Below are 25,255 nucleotides of genomic sequence, written 5' to 3'. Positions count from 1 at the left end.
TCCTAGGGTTGCCATAACAAAGTGTCACAAACTGGGTGACTTCAAACAATAGACATTTTTTCTATAGTTTCAGAGACTAGAACTCCAAAATCAAGGCATCAGCAAGGCCACGCCCCCAGCAGACACTGAGTGGTATCCCTGCTTGGCTCTTTCTAGTTCTTGGTGATCACTTCTTAGCATTCCTCATCTTGCAGCTGTGTCACTTGAGTCTCTGCCCCTGTCACTGCATGGCATTCTCACTGTATATCTTTGTCTTTCCCCTTCTTATAAGGACAATAGTCATTTTGGGTTAAGGGCCTATCCCACTCTCTAGTATAACCTCGTCTTTACTAATTATATCGGCAATGACCCTATTTCCAAATAAAGGCTTTCTGAGGTACTGGGGATTAGAACTTCATCGTATCTTTTTGGGGAACACAGTTCAATCCATAACAAGGTATAATTTACATACAGCGATATATATAGATCTTGAATGTACCTTTTGATGAGTTTTGACAAATGCATATACCTATGTGTGTTAGTTCTCTATCGATCCTGTAACAAATCATCACAAATATAATAACTTAAAACAACACAAATTTATTATCTTACACTTCTGTAGGTCAGAAGCTTGACATGGATCTCATTGGACTAAAATCAAGGTGTTGACAGGGCTGTGTTCCTTTCTGGGGGCTCTGAAGGAGAATCTATTTGCTGATCTCTTCTTATTTCTAGAGACCACCCACATTCCTTTACTCATGACCCCTTCCTGCATCTTCAACACCAGCAATATTATATCTTTCTGCCCTTTTTGTCTGATACCATTATCTCTGCCCACAGCCAGGGAAAAGTCTCTACTTTTAAGGGCTCATATGGTTAGATTAGACCCACCCAGATAATCTCCCATTCTCAAACTCCTTAACTCTTTTTTTCTTTTTTTTTTAGACAGAGTCTCACTCTGTCGCCCAGGCTGCAGTGCAGTGGCACGATCTCAGCTCACTGCAACTCTGCCTCCCGGATTCAAGCAATTCTTTTGCCTCAGCCTCCCGAGTAGCTGGGACTACAGGCTTGCACCACCATGCCTGACTAATTTTTGTATTTTTGGTAGAGACAGAGTTTCACCATATTGGCCAGGCCGGTCTCGAACTCCTGACCTTGTGATCCACCCCACCTCCACCTCCCAAAGTGCTGGGATTACAGGTGTGAGTCACTGTGCCCAGCAAAGTCCTCAACTTTTATCACATCTGCAAAGTCCTTTTTGCCATATAAGATATAATATTCTCATGTTTGGAGTATTAGGATGTGGGCATCTTTGGGAGCCATTATTCTGCCTACTACATCATGTAACAATCACCCTCCCAACGTGGAGAATGTTCCTCTCTCTGAAAATTCCTTCATGTTTCTTCTCAGTTCATCACAGCCAACTCACAGAGGCAACTTCTGTTCTGATTTCTGTCATCTTTCATTAGTTTGGCCTGTTCTAAAACTTCATACAAATGGGACATACGGTACGTTCTCTTTTGTGCCTGGCTGCTATCTCACAGCACAATATTTTTGAGGTTCATCTATATTGTTATGTGTATGAGTTGTCCATTCTTTTTATTGTTGAATAGTATTCCATTAGTATGAATATGACAAACTCTGTTTATTTAATCTCTTGTTAATGAACATTTGGATTGTTTTCAATTTGGAGCTGTTACAAACTTTCTTATAAAAGTCTTTTGTAAACATATTTTTATTTCTCTTGGGTCCTGGGAGGATTGCTAAGTCATGGAATAGAAATATATTCAACTTTATACGAAACTGCCAAATAATTTTTGAAAAGTGGTTTTTACTGATTTAAATTCCTACACTCAACATATGCGAGTTCCAGTTGCTCCTATCCTTGCCACCATTTAGCACTATCAGTCTTTTCAGTTTTAGCCATTACGATCAGTGTTCATTTTATTTCTTAAAAAAAAAGAAAAAAAGAAAAAAGAAAAAAACAGCAAAAACTTTTCCTTAAACACCAAAATAAGGAATATCCTTTAAAAGTTTAGCCCAAGTTTCATGGAGTTAAAGCTTTGGTAGTATATGTTACTAAACTATATTTAAAGCCATTGTATGATTATAACTTAGAAGCACACTTAATATTTAATAGTTAAGGCTTAATGCAACAAATGTATTGACTTACCTCTATATCCTAGAAAACAGTTCTTTTTCTAGCTTGTCACACTTTATCCCTGTAGTTGACATTATGCCTTGCATTAAATACTGCTCTTGGTTTCTCACCATTCTCCCACTTCTTGGAGATGGACTGTGTGTATTTATCTTTCTGTCCCACGTGCCTAGCACAGTGCTGGGCAAGTAGGTAGTGCTCAGTGAGGTTGTTGAGTCAATAAACAAGTAAGCAAGCATATTAATTTAAAGCATAAATATGATAGACTAGAATCACCATTCTTTCTTTTAAAAGAAAAAACAGTTTCAAATTTTATACTGAAATCTTAATGTGACCCCATTTACAAATTAGGATTGAGGTAAAAAGTCCTGTTTCATTCTGTTCTTCATTTATGGTGGAAGGAAGTGTACTTAATTTTTTCTTTTCTTCTTCTTTTTGTTTTGTTTTGTTTTTTTTTTTTTTTTGAGACTGAGTCTTGCTCTGTCACTCAGGCTGGAGTGCAGTGGCGTGATCTCGGTTCACTGCAACCTCTGCCTGCATGGTTCAAGTGATTCTACTGCTTCAGCATCCCCGAGTAGCTAGGATTACAGGCATGTGCCACCATGCCTGGATAATTTATTGTATTTTCAGTAGAGACAGGGTTTCACCATGTTGGTCAGGCTGGTCTCAAACTCCTGACCTCAGATGATCCTGGTCCTCCTGCCTCGGCCTCCCGAAGTAATGGGATTACAGGTGTAAGCCACTGCTTCTGGGCTAATTTTTGTATTTTTAGTAGAGATAGGGTATTGCCGTGTTGGCCAGGCTGGTCTTGAACTCTTGACCTCAGGTAATCTGCCTGCCTGGGCCTTCCAAAGTGCTGAGATTACAGGCGTGAGCCACCGTGACTGGCCTGCATGTGTACTCAATGTAAGAAGCACTTGTTTAAAAAAGGGGATTTTGGAGGTCCATCCATGTTCTCCCAAGCCAACAGGGTTGTTCCAACAGGTTGATAGCACATTACTCATATCACTTTTGAGAGGGGTATTTTTATATTTAGTAGTGTTGTATCACCCTACTCTATAGCCTGAAAGGTACGGCCTCTTGACTGTGCTGAATTCTACTAGAAGAATTTCTGGATGAAATTTTCCTGACTCAAACTCCTTTAAAGGTAACAGAAGTGCCTATCTGGGCACCCCCAGGGATATGTGGTTAGAATTCAGGGAATCTGTTAAAGCTCTACAAAAGACACGTGTGTGCATGTTTGTGTGTCAGAGGGTGGGGTGGGTACTCAAATATGAATTTTTCAGGGGAAAGTGCCCATAGTTTTCATCAGACTTGCATATGTGAAGAAATATGAAAAGTTACAGAGTAAAGTTAAGAGACTTAATATTGTGGCTAGACTGACTGGCCAATTATGACAATTTGTGTGTAACAATTAGTGGACTCATTTAAATAATGAAGTTGTTTTTCCTTGTCCTGAGTTGACCAGTGTTTGACTGCAGGTGCATCCCCAAACATCACTGACAAAATGGGCAGAAATTACACTGGGAGGCAAATCTCTTGGTCATGGAGGCAGCAAAACTTCACCTCCCCTGGACTTACTATTATGCCTTGACTTCAAATCATACTGATTTTTTTATTTTTTATTTATTTATTTATTTATTTATTTATTTATTTATTTATTTATTTATTTTGAGACGGAGTCTCGCTCTGTCGCCCAGGCTGGAGTGCAGTGGCGCGATCTCGGCTCACTGCAAGCTCCGCCTCCCGGGTTCACGCCATTCTCCTGCCTCAGCCTCCTGAGTAGCTGGGACTACAGGCGCCCGCCACCGCGCCCGGCTAATTTTTTGTATTTTTAGTAGAGACGTGGTTTCACCATGGTCTCCATCTCCTGACCTTGTGATCCGCCTGTCTCGGCCTCCCAAAGTGCTGAGATTACAGGCGTGAGCCACCGCGCCCGGCCCATACTGATTTTTTTAAAATCAGTATGACTCCAGGCTTTATTTTCAAGGACCCAGTGTGTCCATTCAGAGCATCTCTTTTGTTTCCCTGAGAAGTTGGAAATGAGACAGTTGTTCTTTTGTTTGTTTGTTTGTTTGTTTTTGTTTTGAGACAGAGTCCTGCTCTGTCGCCCAGGCTGGAGTGCAATGGAGCCATCTTGGCTCACTGCAACCTCCAACTCCTGGGTTCAAGCGATTCTCTTGCCTCAGCCTCTTGAGTAGCTGGGATTACAGGTGACTGGCATCACGCCCAGCTAATTTTTTTGTATTTTTAGTAGAAATGAGGTTTTGCCATGCTGGCCAGGCTGGTCTCGAACTCCTGATCTCAGGTGATCCACCTGCCTCAGCCTCCCAGAGTGCTGGGATTACATGTGTGAGCCACTGCACCCAGCCAAGACAGTTATTGTTATGTACTTCATAAAGATTGACCCCAAAAGGAGTCTAACCCACCAAATATATAATTCCTAAATTTAATATGAATTTCTACTAATCCCTCTCAGTGTAAAGATGAGTCCAGAGCCAGCCACTGTGGTGTGTGCCTGTAGTCCCAACTGTTTGAAAGGCCAAAGCGGGAGGATCACTTGAGCACAGAGGGTTTGAGGATGTAGTGTGCTATAATTGCATCTTTGAATAGCCACCTCACTCCAGCCTGGGCATCATAGCAAGACCCTGTCTCTTAAAAAACTAAAACAGCAGCAGCAGCAGCAGCACCACCACCACCACCACACAGATGAGTCCAGAGACATCAGATGAAAACTCATATTTCAGAATAGAGAGCAAAAAGTAAAATCAGTGAGTAATCACCAGTCAGAAACAAATTAGATTTTCTGATGTCTTTTATCTTGGTCAAACCTGAGTCTTGAGAGTACAAAAGGAAGACAAGAAATAACCCTGTAGAATACAATTATAAGGCATTCTTCTTCCATTGGAAGAGCTTGGATTAGAGTGGCATAGTGGAGTTGAAGTCATCTTCAGATATATATGGAGGGTGTGGGTGGCTGAGGAAGGGAGTGGGAGGCGATGCTAAGACACTGGCAGAAAGTACACTTTGCACAGTCTTGATATCAGTCACGTAGGGTTCATGATTCTCATTCCAAGAATAAGTCATGATTTTTTTATTGCTTCTTATTTGAATTCATTTTATTATGTGTAGCAGTGTGAATAGACTTCTTATAGCAGTATTGGAATAAAGATTAAATTGTATACATTTAGATATAACACGATAACCTGTTACCTTCAACCTTTCAGGCCTCTCCTGCATTGCTAGAGTCTTCATTTAAGAGGTGCAACTGCTAGTAAAACAATGGGTGTGCAGGGTACACTGGGATGGGATGGTGAGAATGGTCATTTCAAAACTACTCTCCATTTTATTGCCAGCATTATTTAACATTCTGGAAATGGGCCAACTTCATCTCTGGAAAAATTTGAAGAGTTGGCTCGGTTTCTCATCAGTCATGTTATGGTGGAATTTTCTAATAAATAGTAAAGGTTTCAACCATTGATGTGGCTCACATGAGTTCCAACATATGGATAATAAAACTGACTAAACCTGTTTTCATTTATCTGACAAAGCAAATAACTTCTTTTTTGGCTATTTTCCTGGTTCGTGATGCAACATATGACATGTCTCACTTCCTGGACTCTCCTCCTTTGCCTTCTGTAATCTTAAATTTCTCTGAATTTTCCTAGGCCTTATAGTTTCCTTATTGCTTATTCATCTTCCTCTTTCTGTCATCACTTCTCATCCCCAGAGTTTAGTTTTGTTCCTCTCCTCTTTTAACTGTACACTTACTTTTTTAGAACACTTTAGTTTTTCGTGGGCATGATTCCAAAATCAACATCTATACTCCTCCTTGTTCATTCAAATGTAGATCCTATACTTACAACTACCTACAAGAATGCTCTTTGTAAGTGACCTTACAGCTCCTCAAACTCAAAAAACATTTCATGCAGCAACTTAAAACAATATAGTAACATTATTCATGTGTCAGTTTGGCAAGATGAATTAGTTTGAAAATACACAATCTGGCTGGATGCTGTGGCTCACACCTATAATCCCAGCACTTTGGGAGGCCAAGGCGGGCAGATCACCTGAGGTCAGATCACCTGAGGTCAGGAGTTCAAGACCAGCCTGGTCAACATGGTGAAACTCCGTCTGTACTAAAAATATAAAAATTAGCCGAGTGTGGTGGCAGGCGCCTGTAATCCCAGCTACTTGGGAGGCTAAGGCAAGAGAATCACTTGAACCTATGAGGCAGAGGTTGCAGTGGGCTGAAATCACAACACCGCACTCCAGCCTGGGTGACAGAGTGAGACTCCATTTCCAAAAAAATATATATATATATACACACACACACATACACGTATATATATACACACACACTAATAAAAGTGTGGAGAATCAGGCCCTTCTGTGTTCTGTAGGTACGACTGTTTGTTAGTATGTTTATTTGGTAATATTTATCAACATTTAAAGGACATTTATTAAAATTTAAAAGAAATTATTTGACCTAGCTCTTCCATTTCTTTTCTTTTTCCTTTTTCTTTTTTCTTTTTGTTTTTTTTCAGATGGAGTTTCACTGTTGTTGCCCAGGCTGAAGTGCAGTGGTGCAATCTTGACTCACTACAACCTCCACCTCCCAGGTTCAAACGATTCTCTTGCTTCAACCTCCCGAGTAGCTGGGACTACAGGCGCCTACCACCACACCTGGCTAATTTTTTGTATTTTTAGTAGAGACGAGGTTTCACTGTGTTGGCCATGCTGCTAGTCTCGAACTCCTGACCTTGGGGATCCACCTGCCTCGGCCTCCCAAAGTGCTGGGATTACAGGCATGAACCACTGCACCCAGCCAGCTCTGCCATTTTTATGAATTTCTCTTAGAAATACATGTTCATAGGCTGGGCACAGTGGCTCCTGCCTGTAATCCCAGCCCTTTGGGAGACTGAGGAGGGCAGATCACGAGATCAGGAGTTCGAGACCAGTCTGGTCAACATAGTGAAACCCTGTCTCTACTAAAAATACAAAAAATTAGCCGGGTGTGGTGGTGTGCATCTGTAATCCTAGCTATTTGGGAGACTGGGGCAGGAGAATCATGTGAACCCATGAGGCAGAGGTTGCAGTAAACTGAGACCGCACCATTGCACTCCAGCCCGGGGGACAGTGTGAATGAGATTCTGTCTCAAAAAAAAAAAAAAAAAAAAAGAAAGAAAGAAAGAGAAATACATGTTCATAAATATGTTTTAAAATTGCATACAATACTACCCAAATAAATTGACAGATTCAGTGCAATCCTGATGAAAATACCAATGACATTCTTCACAGAAATAGAAAAAAAAAATCTTAAAATTTGTATAGAACCCCAAAAGATCCCAAATAGCCAAAGAAACCCTGAGTAAAAAAAGAGCAAATCTGAGGGCATCACACTACTAGACTTCAAAATATACTACAAACCTATAGTAACCAAAACAGCACGGTACTGGCGTAAAAACAGACACACAGTCCAATGGAACAGAGTAGAGAACCTATAAGTTAATCCATACAGCCAACTGATTTTTGATAAAGGCACCAAGAACACTCACTGGAGGAAAGGACAGTCTCTTCAATAAATGATGCTAGGAAAACTGGATATTCATATGCAGAAGAATGAAACCAGGCCCACATCTCTCATCATATACAAAAATCAACTAAAACGGGATCAAATACCTAAACGTAAGACCCGAAGCCATAAAAATACTGGGAGAAAATACAGGGGACATGCCTGAGGATATTGGTTTGGGAAAAGATTTTATGAATAAGACCTCAAAAGCACAGGCAACAAAAGCAAAAATAAACAAATGGATTATATAAAACTAAAAAGCATCTGCACAGCAAAGGAAATAATCAACAGAGTAAAAAGACAGCCAACAGAATGAGAGAAAATATTTGCAAGCTATTCATCAAACATGGGATTAATATCCCAAATGTACAAGGAGCTCAAACATCTCAACAGCAAAAAACCCAAACATTCTGATTTTTGAATGGGCATTTCTCAAAAGAAGACATATAAATGGCCAACAAATATATGAAAAAATGCTCAGTATCACTAATCATCAGAATCAAAACCACAGTGAGGTATAATCTCACTCCATTTAGGATGACCATTATCAAAAAGACAAAAAATAAACCCTGGTGAGGTTGCAGAGAAATGAGAACACATACATTGTTGGTGGGAATGTAAATTAGTACAGCCACTATGGAGAACAGTATGGAGGTTCTGGAAAAAACTACAAAGAGAACTACCTAATGATCCAGCAGTCCCACTATTGGGCATTTATTTAAAGGAAAGGAAACCAGTATATCAAAGAGCCATCTGCACCCCCAAGTTTATTGCAACACTGTTCACAACAGCCAAGATATGAAATCAACATAGGTGGCCCAAAACAGATGAATGAACCATAAAGAGCCATAAAGAAAATGTTTACATAAACAGCTGAATATTATTCAGCCATAAAAAGAAATCCTGTCATTTGCAGGAATATGGATGGGACTAGAGGTCATTATGTTAAGTGAAATAAGGCAGGAACAGAAAGGAAAACACTGCATGTTCTCACTCATATGTAGAAGTCAAAAAACAGTTGATCTCATAGAAGTAAAAAGTAGAACAGGAGATACTAGAGGCTGTGAAAGGTAGAAGGAAGAGGGGTATAGGGAGAGATTTGCTAAAGGATACAAAATTACAGCTAGATAGAATAAATAAGTTCTTGTGTTCTATACCACTGTAGAATGACTAGAGTTAACAATAATATATAGTTTCAAACAACTAGAAGGAGGATACTGGATGTTCCCAACACAAAGAAATGATAAATGTTCAAGATGATAGATATATTAATTACCCTGATCTGATCACTTTACATTATTATTATATAACCCACCAATATGTAAAATTGCTATATGTCAGTTAAAAATGAAGCACACACATGAAGTCCTAGTACTCAGGAAGCTGAGAAGGGAGGATTGCTGGAACCCAGGAGTTTGAGGTTGTAGGGCACTATAATTGTGACTGAATAGCCACTGCACTCCAACCTGGCAACATAAGGAGGGACCATCTCAAAAATAAAAATTAAAATTAAAAAAAGAAAAAAATTTCATACAAGAATTTGCATTGCAGCAATATTTTGTAGTTGCAAGCAGTAATAGTGGCAAAAACAACACCATAAACAATCCTACTAAACACAGCCAAAATACTTATCAATACAGAACTGGTTAAGTATAAGTGAGTACCGAATTGGTTAAGGATAAGTGAGTACAGTGAAAAACTATGCAGCTTTTAAAAAGAATGAGGCATACCTGGAAAGCTCCAGTTTAAAAATACACTATTAATGGTAGTGTATGATCATTATTTGTGTAAAGGTAACTTTTAAAGAAGGATACACAAGAAACAGTGAATAGTCACTAAGATTTGGGAGTGGGAATGGGAAAAGGAAAAAGATTTTTACTTTTCAATATATATCATATTGTATTGCTGAATTTTAAAAAAATACTTACAGTTTTATTGTTAACATTTAAAAAAAAAACACTCCTTTCTTTCCTACGAATTTATTTGGTTTCTTTTCAAACCAAATTTCCTGGTTTGCCCAATTTCATTCGCATTACTCTTTTAACACCATGGCTTAGGCGTTTGAAATCAGCCTTGATTCCTCTTTCATTTTCAACTTTCTTGTGGAGTCACCAAATCCCCTTCCTCCTCCACAGCATCTCTTAGCTTCATCCTTCCATCTCCATTAAGGCTGCCTCTGCCCTGATTCTGAACTTATTTGCAGTGAGAACATGGGTAAGCCATTTAATCACCCTTTAATTTGCTCATATGTAAAATAGGAATAATAACTTCTGCAGAGTGAAGAGAGGTTATTTTAGGATTAAATTATGTAAGAAAATCAAATTTGTGGCATAGAGTGTGTGCCCAAGAAACACTATTTTCTACTTTCCCTCTAGGGTTTTTTCCTATTGCTACTATATCCTCTAGTTCATACTACATGCTGCTATCAAGTTAATTTTCTGAAATGCTGTTTTCATCATTGAATTCCTTTGTTAACTCCCTTTTGTGCTATGGCCCTACTCTGGAATCACAGATTGACAAGACTGGCATCATGACAACTGGTGAGATGGTGAGGCTCTTGGAGAATTTCTTCTGAAGGAGAAGAGATGGTTGTTGCTGTTACCATGGATCTGGACTAGCAGAGTTAGGGGCTACCCCTGGAACAAGTTTTCCCCACAGTCAAACCCCTTAACTCCCATCCTTGAGATCCTTTTGTAAACTCTCTTTGCTCTAATTTGAGTAGAAAGTAACCAGTAAGCAGGGGAAGCCTCAGCTGCTGTATTCAATACCCAAAATCTTGCATCAATCAGCTTTACCGTATCTATTTTATTTTATTTTCCACTTTTCCTTAATTTGATTCAAGTCAATCCATTTCTTTACAGTCTTTCCCACACTCTTTTTTAAAATAGAAAACTTTTTGTTTTTGGTGCAAAAGTTACATAGGGTCATTGTAAAAAAAAAAAAAAAAAATCTTTTTTTCAGGGTAAAATGGAAAGTTCCCTTCTATCATGCCAATTTTACTTGTTAACAAAAAAGCTAACCAAGAGTTATTTAAGATAGAAATTTTGGTAGTGTTAGTAGGCTTAGATGAGAAGAGAAACTAATTGCTCGCCTTTTGTACCTGTTTCAATAGCACTGATCTTTTTTTTTTTTTTTTTTTTTAAGGTTTTGGTAAATTTGAGGCAAAAATGCCATTCTCTGGATGTGCTCACAGTACAGATTAAAATGCTACTATTCCTATTGCTGAACAGAGGAACTAGAAACAAAGAACATCTAAAATGAGCAAAACAGATAAGCTTTGTGTAGGAGATCCCCAGGGCCAACCAAAGCTTGGGTAAAAGGAGATACTACCTGGCCCTGCTAGGCATTCAATATTTAAGTCCTCAGACTCTCTCCTCTCTGCTCATAGACCACCCTCAGGTTCTCCCAATTGAAGTGTGTAAGAATGGACTGGGGCCTACCTTGCCTCCATTGGTCTTGAACCTTCAGGGCCCCGGTTTCTTCTGTATGTAGATCATTTCCTAGGAACTGCTCTGCTTTCTGAGTCCCAGATACAGTATTTCTTGGGATGATCAACTGTTCTTACAGATCAGCACTGCTCCTGGAACCAAAATTCTCCATAGGCTCCCTTAAATAAATACAATTCTTACACTTGGTTATGGAACTGAATTGGTCATTGGTTTACCTACACATTAAAAAGTGTATTACTGTGTGGCATATAATTTAGAATTGATTAAATATGATAATGTGGTCATTAAAAAAAGTATGGCATCAGACATTTGGTTACAAACATAACCCTGTTATTACAGCATTGTTCCTATGAGAAAATCACAATATTTTAATTTATTAATTATTTATAATTATAATAGTATATATTATTATACCTCTTTGATTAATGCAACCCACTGTAAGTTTAAGTACTTCTTGTCTTAGTGTTACTATTTATAATCATTGAAAGTTTGTTTAATTCATTATGAAGAGATTGAACATGCAAATGCTGCCAACTTTAACGTATTCTTTGTCGGGTAATCAAAATTTTAAAAACAGAGAGAGGCCAGGTGCAGTGGCTTACACCTGTAATCCCAGCACTTTGGGAGGCCAAGGTGGGCGATCACGAGGTCAGGAGATCGAGACAAGCTGGGCCAATATGGTGAAACCCTGTCTCTACTAAAAATTACAAAAATTAGCCGGGCGTGGTGGCGGGCGCTCGTAGTCCCAGCTACTCAGGAGGCTGAGGCAGGAGAATTGCTTGAACCTGGAAGGCGGAAGTTGCAGTGAGCCGACATCCCGCCACTGCACTAAGGCCTGGGCGACAGAGTGAGACTCCATCTCAAACAAAACAAAACAAACAAACAAACAAACAAAAAACAAAAAGCAGAGAGGGAGGAACACATACATTATGGACAGTAGGGTATGAAGAAGAAGGAAAAATGACTTCCTTTATTGAAAAGAAATTTTTCTTGACCATATTAATAATACTAATTAATAATTGACTTTGATGTATTTGCAGTCAGTACTACATTGCCCTGTTTTAAAAAATAGAAAACAGAATTCCCAATGGCTTTTCTCTTTTGTTCTGTAACATTAAAAATATTTTACTTTGACACCCTGCTGATCCAATCTAATCCAGCAAGGAAAGGCAGACAAAGTCAGAGGACAGACCGTTGTGAATTCTATATCCATTTCTAGACACACAACTGTAAGCTCAAAAATTCATTCTCTTATACATTTTACTTGAATTAGTATTCAACTCCAAATTTCATATTCCACCTCTTTGCATATTTATAGAGCCCTTAAAAGTCTTCAAAACAGGGTCAGTCCTATTGGCTTGTCCTTTCATTTTCCAACACTACGTTGTCACACACAAAGGTCTGACTATACAGTGTGTCTTCCAGATCATATTATTAAGATGCTAAGTGATACCGGGCTCAGCAGTGAAGGCTAAGACCACTTTGGTAACCCTTTCCTGATGGCAAATATTCCCTTTTGTCTTTCCTGTTTGTTTGAAAAAACTCATTTCCTTATATTCAAGTTTTTAGACTCTTTTTCTCTGAGACTGTAAGAGTAAAATTTTTGACAGCAGAAAATATGAATAGAACATTCTCATATCTATTGTGAGTTTGGGGGTACCAACTCAAGATCGCTGGTTTATGTAACAGAAAAAAGCATCTCTTTCGATGCAATTTTCTTAGCAAGTTTGCTGTGACTGGTCTTTTATCATCCATTCATTCAACATCGATTGATGACCTAAAATGTACCTTTACCTCAACATTTTCCTAAATCCTATGATAATTTGGTGTTTTGTTTTATTTTACTGCTTTGGGAATAAAACATTGTTTTAAAATTTCAAATAAATTATGTAAATGATAACCCTTATTTATGTTCTTTTTTGGTAAAACCTAAAGGATTATTGATAGATGATTTCTCTCCATAAAAATTTATACATACTCCTCAGAGGGCCTTGGAATGATCTTCCTTTCACTTTTCCTGCTGACGAGACTTCAGATGTGGTGGTGAGCTATTTGAGATCATATGCACACACGTAACCACTCTAAGGGGATATAGAACAAGATGGAAGGAGCCAGAGTCCATGAGTCATGAAGACCCTATATTAGCCCCAATAAGATATTCTTAGTTTTGTGTTGAATGATACTACCTTCTATTGTAGCCTTACAACTTGTACAGTAAAGAAGTTGGACTCATTAATCCATGGTATTCAAGACTTTGCAAAAAAAATTATGGTTGAATTTTTAGCTAATGAGGAGTGTGAATCAATATTAAAACTACACAGTGACTGTTTTTTCCCCCAAATGTTCTGGGTGGTTCCGACTTTAAATAATTTATGATGATGTCCCTGTACTGCATATAAACTGGTAAGACCCTGTAAGATGTTTTGATTGAAAAGTACTACACAGTTACTGAAGCAGATAGTTTCAGTTGCAAATAACTGAAACTGCAAATCAAATAGGTTTTTTTGTTTGTGTTTTTTTGAGACAGAGTTTTGCTCTTGTTGCCCAGGCTGGAGTGCAGTGGCATGATCTTGGCTCACCACAGCCTCCACCTCTCGGGTTCAAGTGATTCTCCTGCCTCAGCCTCCTGAGTAGCTGGGATTACAGGCATGTGCCACCACGCCCAGCTAATTTTGTATTTTTAGTAGAGACGGGGTTTCTCCATGTTGGTCAGGCTGGTCTCGAACTCCCAACCTCAGGTGATCCACCCACCTCGTCCTCCCAAAGTCCTGGGATTACAGGCGTGAGCCACCACACCCGGCTCAAATAGGTTTAAAAATAAAGAAAGTGTTAAGTCTCAGGCAACTGAAAAGTTCAGAGGTGGGCTTCAGGGAAGGCTTGGTCTGGCTTCATTTCTTTGAGAAATGTCTTGGCTCTGCTATTCTCGGTAATCTCCATCACCAGGTTAGATTTTCCTCATGAGAACCAAGATAGGGACTTCTACTGCTTCCAGTAGAATTTTTAGCTAGATCCATGATTGCCCTCTTTTCACCATTTTCCTCCTTCTCATTGGATAGAATTTAACCATGGGTAATGCATCACCTTGAATCATACGGCGTTATATGGTAATTCTATGTTTAGCCTTTTCAGGAACTGCCAAATTGTTTTGTATAGTAGCTGGACCATTTTACATCGTATAGTAGCTGGACAATTTTACAATGCACAAGAATTGTAATTTCTCCATATTCTCATCAGCACCTGTTATTTTCCATTTTTTTTATTACAGCCATTCTAGTGGGTATGAAGTGTTATGTCATTGTGGTTTTGATTTACCTTTCCCTAATGACTAACGATGTTGTTAATCTTTTCTTTTCATGTGCTTTTTGGCCATTTGTATATCCTCTTTGGAGAAATATCTATTCAAGTCATTTATCCTTTTTTTAAAAATTGAGTTGCCTTCTGTTATTGAATTATAATAGTTCTTTATATATTTTGTATACTAAGTCCTTACCAGATAAGCTTTCTCCCATTGTGTGGGTTCCCTTTTAACTTTATTAATAGTATCCTTTGATACACAGAAGTTTTTAATCTTGATGAAGTCCAACTTATCTAAATTTTTTGCTGTTTATGCCTTCTATTTTTAAGAATCCATTGCCAAATCCAAGGTTATAAAGATTTACCCTTATGTTTTCTCCCAAGAGTTTTATGGTTTTATCTCTTCAATTTCAGATAGTTGACACATTTTCAGTAAATGTTTGTATATGATGTAAGGTAGGGGTCCAGCTTCATTCTCTTGCCTGTGGATATCTAGTCGTCCCAGCACCATTTGTTGAAAATACTATTCTTTCCCCATTGGATGGCCTTGATACTCTTGTCAAAAATCAAATAACTATAGCTATCCACTCCACTGACTTTTGCACTTTCTCTACCCAGACCAGACCAGATGGACATGTGAACTTAATATATTTTTAAAGGCATTTCTGATTTAGCATGTGGAACCTATCCATTCTACTTCCCAAATATATCTCATATGTGCACTTTTCCCTATATTAAATGCTACCACTCCAGTCCAAGTCTCCATCAACTCTTATCTGTACTCCTGTATTGACCTTCCACTAGGTCTCCCCTTTCCTGTCTTTACCATTCCAATTAGTACTCAAATGAGCAGCCAGAGATATAATGTAAAATTAAAATCTCATAATGTCATATCACTCACTGGTCTTAAATCCTGAATGTTTCCAGAATAAAATTCAAAATCTGTAATAATCCCAAGGCTGCATGATTTGCCCTGACAGTACTTCTTCATTTCTAGTTTAGAAAAATTATACTCCAGCCTCTCCAGACTTCTTTCTGTTTCTTGGATTCACCAAGCTCTTTACTGCCTTACAGCCTGGAGTAATGATCTCTGCCTGGAAGATGTACTTCTCTCCACTCTTCACTTAGCAATAATGCATGCTTTAGCTCTTGGCTTACAAAGTTACTTCCATGAAGAGGCTTTTGCTGACTTCCATACCTTTGTTCTCTCTCATTGATCTTTGCACTTTTATTTCCTAACCCTTATTATATCATGTACTTACATATTTGTTTGTGTGTGCTCATTTTAAATGTCTGGTTTCCCCACTAGAATGTAGGCTCCCTGAAGACAGAGCTATGTGTGTTTTATGTTGTTACTGTATGTTCTATGCCTAGGACAGTGTCTGGTACATTAAAAAAAGATCAATAAATGACTATTGAACAAATTCATAGTCAATACCTGCAAAATAAGAGTGTTTAGTTTATTTGTTCTCCAACTCTTCATTAAACATTTGTTGAATCCCTATTAGTCCTAAATACTGGGAATAAAATTATGAGCAGAACCCTCTCCCTGCCCTTTAGGAGGTCCCAGTTTATTGGGACAGTGTAGTGGACTGAATGGTGGGCAAAATATCAGACCCTAATCCTCCCTAGAACCTGTAAATGTTACCATATATGGAAAATGGGTCTTTGCAGATATGATTGAAGATCTTGAGATGGAGAGATTATCCCTGATTATCCAGGTGGGCCCTAAATGCTAATCCTTATAAGAAGGAAGGAGATTTTACACACACACACACGAGAGAGAGAGAGAGAGAGAGAGAGAGAGAGAGAGAGAGAGAGAGAAGATCAGGTGAAGATGGAGACGGAGATTAGACTGATGCAGCCACAAGTCAAGGAATGCCAGCAGCCACCAAAGGCTAAAAGAGACAAGGAACTATTTCTACCCTTGAGTCTCTGGACTCTGGAGGGAGTATGGCCCTGTTGATACCTTGATTTTAACACACTAATATTGATTTCAGACTTCTGGCCTCCAGGACTGCAAGAGAATAAGTTCCTGTTCTTTTAACTCACCCAGACTCCAGTAATTTATTACAGCAGCCATAGGAATTGAATGCAGACAGTGATGCAAGTAAATAAATCCTTGCAGAACAACATTAAATATGGAGATAAGAATCAAGGTGGTGGATGGTTGCCGAGGAAGGAACTGTCTGGAAGGTGTGTGTGAGGAGTCCCATAGGCAAAGACACTGAGCTGGTTTTCAAAAGGTAAGCCATCATTTTCCAGGCAGTGTTGGAGTCAGTGCACAAGGAGGTGATTCCTGGCAGGTGCCAGCAGCATATGTAAAGTCATGGGGACACGTAGAGCATGGTCTCTTCAGAGAAATGGAACATATGGCTTCAGTTGGAGAGTTAGGAAGATAAAGTATTAGGCTGTTTTCACATTGCTATAGAGAAATAGCTGAGACTGGGTAATTTATTTAAAAAGAAAGGAAGGAAGGAAGGAAGGAAGGAAGGAAGGAAGGAAGGAAGGAAGGAAGGAAGGAAGGAAGGAAGGAAGAAAAAAAGAAAGAAAGAAAGAAAGAAAGAAAGAAAGAAAGAAAGAAAGAAAGAAAGAAAGAAAGAAAGAAAGAAAGAAGGAAAGAAAGAAAGAAAGGTTAAATTGGCTCATGGTTCTGCAGGCTGTACAGGAAGTATGATGCCGGCATCTGCTTGGCTTCTGTGGAGGCCTCAGGAAACTTACACTCATGACAGAAGGCAAAGGGGAGAAGGCATCTGACATGGCAGGAGTGGGAGCAAGAGAGAGAGAGCAATGGGGGAAATGCAGCACACTTTTAAACAACCAGATCTCGCTAGAACTCTGTCACAAGAACAGAACAAAGAGGATGGTGCTAAGTCATTCATGAAGCATCCACTCACATGATCCAATTACCTCCCACCATGCTCCACCTCCAACACTAGGGTTTACAATTGGACCTGAAATTTGGGTGGAGACACAGATCCAAACCATATCCGAGAAGAATGGTGGCAAATAAGGAGGGAGATAATTAAGTTGTGACCACACTGTGGAGAGCCTTGTATGCCATGGCAATGTGCTTGACCTTTCTTCTGTAAGTAATAGGAAACTGATGGAAATAAAGGGATGACTGATTTGTGGAAAGTGAAGCTCTGCAGCAATATAAATAGTGGACTAAAGTGAGGTAAGCACATCTCCATTCTGCTAGGAATTAGATAAATAAGATAAATAAAACATAGTTCTTGCCTTTAAGTAACTTAGAGACTGTGAAGGAAAACAAATAAGGAAGCAAACACATAGTCTATCCCAGATACTCGTTTTAAGCCTGCGGCAATCATCTTGTAAGAGATGAGAGATTAAGGCAGTCATAGTAGGGATAGAGAAATGAAGGTATTTGGAAGTCATCTCCATGGCATAAACTAACAGAACTTGGAGACCTACTGAATATGGGGTGTAGGAGAAGGAGAACTCAAGGACAAATAAAAGAGTTTAGCTTATGGGGCTGAAAAATACCATTAACAGAATTATATGGGGAAAGGTCGAGAAACGCTGGTTGAATTTAGGATGCCTGAGGGATAGCCAAGTGGAGGCTTCAGAAAGATTGTTAGAAACATCAGTTGAGAGTCTAGTCATCAGCAAGAGAAAAAGGAATGAATAGACAGACACATAAAAGAAAAAGATCTGGGTCAGAGTCCCAGATAGCACTAGAACTTGAATAGAAAATGTATAGACGGTATCATGTACCAAAAGAATTGTACACATGAATGAATGTTCAGGAGTTGTTGAGGTATTGATGACTTTTTGTTGTTGTTGTTTTTGGAGACATGTTCTTGCTCTGTCACCCAACCTGGAGTGAAGTGGTGTAATCATGGGTCACTGCAGCCTCAAACTCCTGGGCTCCAGTGATCCTCCCACCTCAGCCTCCAGAGTTCCTGGGACTACGAGCGTGCACCACCATGCCCGGCTAATTTTTAAATTTTTTTTATTTCGTACAGATGGGCTCTTGCTGTGTTGCTCAGGCTGGTCTCAACTCATGGCCTCAAGCAATCCTCCCACCTCCACCTCCCAAAGCACTGGGATTACAGGCAGGAGCCACCATGCCCAACAACATTGATGACTTAATCCCTTTATTTGAAAAAATGGGGGTCTCTTATAAACCCATATTGTCCCCAGGCCAATAAACTGAGAAGTTTGTTGGCAGCCTATACTTTTGTGCCTGCTGGCCTCTCTAGGACCCAGCTAAGGGTAAGGTTATGTAATTTGGTGAACCTGAACACTTACGTCAATAACCAAACCCTTGATCAAATTATTAAACAATTAATCCAGTGAACACTTAATGATCCGATCTAATTGGTCAATAGCTGACCATAATGAAAATCGAAATCCTCCTGTCACAATAATTGGATGAATTCATCATGTCAGTGTTTGTTGAGATAAGCATTCACTGTTTCAGTTATTAACAGGCTTCTGGCAAGATTGGCAGAATTAATTTAATCTGCTTAAATTAACGAGTGCCAGAACTCATTAACCTTTTCAGCCCTCATTGCCCACTCTGGGTGTCACTGGCAGACTTGAGACATGAGCAAGGAAGGGAAAAAGAAGGAAGTGAAACAAGGAAAAGAAAGAAGATAGGAGAAAAGGAAGAGAAATGGAGACAGGAAAGAATGAATGGGAGAATTAAGAAGAGAGGAGAAAACAGAGAATCAGAAAAGGAAAAGATTTATCTGAATTTGTTCCTAAAGGGTAGGATGAAATAATTCAGCCACTGCAAGAGGAAGGCAATAGTGAAAGTAGTGAAGTACAGTGGGAAGCAAGACTTTTTTTTTTTTTTTTTTTTTTTTTGAAACAGGATCTACCCCTGTTGCCTAGGCTGGAGTGCAATGGCATGATCACAGCTCACTGTAGCCTTGAGCTCTCCAGCTCAAGCAATCTTCCCGCCTCAGCCTCCTGAGTAGATGGGACCACACACAGCTGCACACTACAACTCCCAGCTAATTTTTAGAATTTTTTTGTAGAGACAATATCTCCCTATGTTGCCCAGACTGATCTCAAACTCCTGGGCTCAAGCAATCCTGCCTTGGTCTCTCAAAGTGCTGGGATTATAGGTGTGAGCTACTGCACCTGGTTGAAAGCAAGAATGTTGATGTCAGACAAAGCAAGGCTCTGAGCCCTGGCTCTGTGCACTCTAGTTGTGTGACCTTGGACCAGATAACCTCTCTGAGTTTCATTTTCCTCCTCTTGAGAGGTTGTATGGTGCAGAGGTAGAGGTCAGTGTTTATGGAGTTGGGCTTAAATCTTAATTCTGCCACATACCCGCTGCATGACCTTGGACAAATTATTCTTAACCTCTCTGTGACTCATTTTCTTCATGTATTAAAGAGGGGATAATAAATAGAATCTGCTTTACGCAGTTGTGACTCTTAAATGAATTAATACTTGTAAATCACATAGCACATTGTGCCTGATAATGTTAGCTACACATTGTGCCTGATAATGTTAGCTATCAACTATAAAATGGAAACAATTAGACTGTAAAATATTTGTGAAAGCTCCTAGCACAGTGCCTGGCCTATGGAAGGTGCCCATAAATTGTGAATCCCCTTCTCTTTTCTCAATTTCTCACATGCCCCAGATGGAGTTGATGGTAGAAGAATGATTGTTCTTTAACTCTTCTTTCCTCATCAGGTACATCTGAGCCTACTTGGACCAGGCTATTCTGACCCCCATCTGTGTTCCGGTCTCACTTAGCTCTGGGCCAAACAGAGCACAAGCGGGAGAAGGGTTATATGATAGGTTGCTTTTTTCTAAAGCAATCTTAAGAGTAATTACAAATGGTCTGATAAGTTCCTAGTTAACTTTGCAGCAGCTTCAAAAGCTCAAGACTTTTCAGACAGTAAACTTGGTATATGCGTGGAATGTTGAATAACACAATAACCCAGCTGAGAGATCTAAGAAGACAGAAATTAAAGTCAATACTGGTAAAATTCAGTAACTAGAAAGTCACTGCAATGTTCGTCTCTTTGTGTGTGATCTCAGAGAGAGCAGAATGTGGAGTAAAAGAGTGAAGCAAATATTTGTGACCCTCTCCTTACTAATTTTTTTTTGAGACGGGATCTACCCCTGTTGCCTAGGCTGGAGTGCAGTGGCATGATCACAGCTCACTGGGAAGTTTGTTGGCAGCCTATGCTTTTGTTCCATACTCACTAATGGAAGTAAACACCTTTACAGTGTGCACGCGCGCACACACACACACACTCTTCCTTTTCACACAATTCATTAGCTATGTGAAACCAAACTGTCTGATTTTTTAAAAAAGTAATTGTTTCCGTATTTAGCACAATCTTTTCATCCAAAACCTGGGCAGGTATAATAAATCCTAAAGAGACACATCCATGAATGAGTATGGAGAAGTGTGCATGGCGATTTTACTCCCACAATGAGGGGAGCACAGAAACCACTCTCTCCACATCCCTTGGCCTCCAGGTCACATCTAGTCTCCAGTGGTTTCCATTTACTTTCTTTTCCAAAAAATGTGATTGACACATAATAATTGTACATACTTATGGGATACAGTGCAATAGTTCCATATATGTATACAACGTGTAATGATCAAATCAGGGTAATTAGCATATCCGTCGCCTCTCACCTTTATCATTTTTTTGAACTGGGAATGTACAAAATTGTATCTTCTGTCTATTTGAAAATATAGAATAAATTATTAATGATAATCACTCTACAATGCTAAAGAACACTAGAACTTATTCTCCAGTTTAGCTATAATTTTACCCTGATCAGGGGACTATAAGAAACCATGATACCTGACAGGTCCCCTGTGGTGCCAGCAAATATAGACAATACTAAATAGTTTAAAGGGGTATCTGGAGTCAAACTACCTAAGTTGGATTCCCACCTCTACCACTTATTAGGGGTATAAATTGTCCAAATTTCATACCTTCTTCTTGTCTATTTTTCCCCATCTCTAAAACAGAGATTTTCCCCATCTCTAGTACCTACCTCATACGCTGCTGTGGAGACTACAGAGATGAGTAAACTCAATAAATGGTTAGCCCAGGCTCTGCCTCATGATAAGCAGTCAAAAAACAGTTGCTATTCTTTTCAATAGCTCAGGATGAAGCCCAAATACCAGGTGGACTGTGGAGAGTCTTTTGCCCGTTGGCAACAGATGAACTCTTTTCCCAATGTGAGGGAGATATTGAGTTAGTCATAAACGCAGCAATGTGTTGATCGTGTTGACGTTATCAGGATGTGGCTTTTTAAGTGTTTGCTGTATGCTAGGTTATCTGTCATGAACTGCTGTCAAGGTCACATGTCAGTTGGCTTGGAACTACTGATAAATGTTCTTATGAAGTATCTGCTTCTTCCACATACTATGTGGAAGCCTGAGCAGCCTAAGGCATGTGAGGCAACCTGACAAATATTTTCTGGAGAGAAACTTCAGGGAGAAGGATCGTTAACACTTACTAAGCTCAAATTACGGTGTGGGCAACGGTGGAGCCATTATGCAGTCGCTCCTACATTTCTGCCACCCAGGTGGTCTCTGAAGGATTTAGCTAGGGGAGCATCTCCTCTTTCTTAAATTTGGCCTCTGCTTCTCACCTGGTGATATCCTTCAGCTAGGTCAGCTAGAAGGGGAATAAGGATTTTCACGTATTCAGGGCTGACCTCAGCAGGGCCCACCAACTTTTACATGACACGGCATTTAGAGATAAGATAGAGTTAGTGAGGAGAAAAAAAAAAAAAGATATTTGTTGGGAGTGTGGAAAGAGCCTGCGGGTGCAGAAAGGGGGAAATTCAGTTGATAGGTAGTGGCAACAGGGCAGATCACTAGTTCCCTGGAGCCAGCAGGGTTTTTTGTTGGTTTGTTTTGTCTAAACAGGTTTAAATTGGTTTTAACTGGAATTGAAGTGATGCTTCAACTTTATACATCAAAAATGCCTCTTGCGCATTTCCCATTATTCTGCACTCCTTCTTTGTCCTCACCAAATTAATAAGTCAACATGGGAACTTCATTTGCAGGGAAAAGATCAACGTTGCCCAAAAGAAACCAGGGTGGGGCAGAGCTCAGTGTCCCGCCATACTCTCGATCCCCTAAAGGTGCTGGGGGACATCAGTTGGCTTGGGAGGAACTTTGAGGAGTCTGCCTACATCCTTGCCTGATCCCACCTCTCCCTGTCCAGCCAGGACTCTACCCCTCTGCCCTACTTCCAGGGCTTCAGGCTCACTGGCCCCCACTCCCATCCTAGAGCCCCTTCATAACAAGACTCTAAGTCTGAAGCTTAACACCTGTTCCCTTCACCTAGGTGACTCCACCTACTCTTCCCCTGAGGCCTTTTCTTGTTCCTTCTCCCCAACTTTAAATGAGCTCCTCCTGTATTTATTTTTCACTGTCCCATGCTTTTTCCCTTCTCAGCACTTAACATAATTTAGGTTTGTTTGTTTGTTTTCTTTATTTATTGCCAGACTCCGGCACTGAAAGTTCCCGGAGGGCAGGTACCATGTCTGTTTTAGTCACTCTTTTATCTTCAGGTGCATAGGAAGACTTCAACTAATTTTTGTTGAAAGAATGAAAAAACTTTCATTCTTTTGAGACTCTATGTATCAAGATTATACTTTGTTGGTAGTAGTCAGAAAGTCTGGATGGAGGATGAGGTTCAAAAATTTGTTTTAAAAAAAATTCTTTTTTTCCCATACTCAAAGTCTTAGAGGCCCAGAGAGGAGATAATACATTTTTTCCCCTAAATCTTTCTCTCAGGGGAAGTCGTAGAAGACTTTGGCCCTAACTATTCTGTGAAAGATTAATAAAGAACAAAGATGCACATCACAGACCCACATCAGATATGTTCCTTATGAAGCACAGACTGAACTGGCCAAGAATGCAATAAGCCCAGCCACAAACTCAAACACCACACACAGTCTATGAGTGTTTTTTTAATATTTTTTAAGAAGGCAGGGTCTTTCTATGTTGCTCAGGCTGGAGTGCAGTGGCTATTCACAGGCTCCATCACAGCACACTACAGCCTTGAACTCCTGGGCTCAAATGATCCTCCTGCCTCAGCCTCCCAAATAACTAGGACTACAGGTATGTGCCACTATGCCTAGCTGATTCTATGAGATTTTAACAGACATGCAGTTTGACAATGTATAATGCGTTTAACTGCACCCACCACCACCACACCATACTCCTCCCAGTATAAGTCAACTGCCAACCTAGATATAAACATGAGGGAAGGAGAAAAATAGCCAAAAGGGAGAATCTGATATGACACAAAGGACAGGAATGCAGAAGCTAGTAGGTAAATTTTAACCTAAGTATTTTCAGATGTTTGAGGACAGTAGTCGTATTCCTTGGGGTTGGAGACAGGATGGCTATCAAACTAGAACAAGCTTGTGTGGCTGCATGCAGCCCAGGATGGCTTTGAATGCAGCCCAGCACAGATTTCTAAACTTTCTTAAAACATTATCAAATTTTTTTGCCCCCCCCTTTTTTTTTTATAGCTCATCAGCTATCATTAGTGTTAGTGTATTTTATGTGTGAACCAAGACCATTCTTCTTCTTCTAATGTGGCCCAGGGAAGTCAAAAGATTGCATATCCCTGATCTAGAGACAACACTGAGGGTTTGTTGAGGAGGAGCCAGGGAGTTCCTCTCCTAGGTGCCTTGTGTTTTGCTACTTTGTAGCAAGACAATAATGGAAGTGGCACATCAGAGAACATGCACATGTAGCTGATATAAGGTAACTGGCTGGAACAAGCCACCAGTTCACCGAGTACCAGGTACATAGCAGGTACTCAGGACATTTCCTGAATTGCAAAATCCAATCAATAATTCTCCAGAGCCTGTAGCTATTTTTCCCTGGATCAGTCTGAAGTCCTATTTAGAAGCATGCCAAAAGGAACATCACCCCCTAAACAATGAACTGCCACCTCCATACTCTGCTCCATACTCTGGCTGAAATTCTTACCTTCATAGTTTATCTGAAATTGTTCTTTCAGACTAAGTCCAAGAGCTCCCTAAAATCTCCATTAAGTTTTTAAAAATCCACGTACATTAACCCACTAATACCCATTAGCTCTGGTGAGTTGATCAGACTTCTGCAACAGAGTAGGACCCAGAGGGTAGGGTAAGCAGTGTGCAATAGGGAAGTGGGGAAAGATTTCTCATTTCACCCACGCTTCAGCCTGCTAAGGGAGGGAGGGCAAGTACTGGCCTCCATTTTACAGTTGAGGCAATTGAGGCTCAGAGAGTTAAGTGACTGGGCTGACACCAGAGAGATACAGAGTCCTAGAGCCCAGGACAGTGGTGTTTCCATCATGTTGCCTCACCTGATACTTGCTTGGTTTGTGCTAAGAATTTCAGAGAAATACTTAGTGATTGTCCATAGCTCAAGGGCACCCAAGAAATGTTAGTTCCCCAATGGCCACCTGCCAACAACAGATAACAAATTTGCCAACAAATGAATATTGTCCAGGTGGGATCAGACACAGGATATGATGATTGCCATTAATTTTGTATTAAGCGACTGATATAATAAATTGCATCAATCTGTTAAATATTCATCCAGCACATATTTAGTGATCTCCTACTGTGTGCCAGGCACTGTTCTAGGCCCTAGCGATATAATAGTAAATAAAAGAGTTTTAAAAAAAATCTTTGATCTCCTTAAGTTTATATTCCAGTGAGAGCAGACATCAGGTAAACAAAACAAATAAGTTACATTTACAAATGGCAGATGGAGATAAGTGCAACGGATACAAGTGAAGCAGGAGAGAGGAACGCAGAGTACAG

The 25,255-nt window shown here is 39.8% G+C and overlaps 1 protein-coding gene across 5 annotated transcripts in view; it reads right to left on the bottom strand.

The window, feature by feature from the left end:
- The window catches only part of SLC26A3 (solute carrier family 26 member 3), a 66,612-nt gene extending 44,924 nt beyond the window's left edge, over positions 1-21,688 (bottom strand). For 3 of the 5 annotated variants that reach the window (XM_030933186.1, XM_030933190.1, XM_030933187.1), the window contains exons 1-2: positions 21,464-21,688; positions 11,153-11,319 (exon numbers count right to left, since the gene is read on the bottom strand). The gene's annotated coding sequence lies outside the window, so the exon portion shown is untranslated. Of the gene's footprint in view, positions 1-11,152; positions 11,320-21,095; positions 21,143-21,463 lie in introns of all 5 variants that reach the window. The other 2 variants (XM_030933188.1, XM_030933189.1) reach the window with 2 other exon arrangements.
- Positions 21,689-25,255: the final 3,567 nt, after the last annotated feature.

This window comes from Rhinopithecus roxellana, chromosome 6 (assembly GCF_007565055.1).
Source record: "Rhinopithecus roxellana isolate Shanxi Qingling chromosome 6, ASM756505v1, whole genome shotgun sequence".
Classification (NCBI taxonomy): domain Eukaryota; kingdom Metazoa; phylum Chordata; class Mammalia; order Primates; family Cercopithecidae; genus Rhinopithecus; species Rhinopithecus roxellana.
This window is presented reverse-complemented; position numbering and strand designations above follow the sequence as displayed.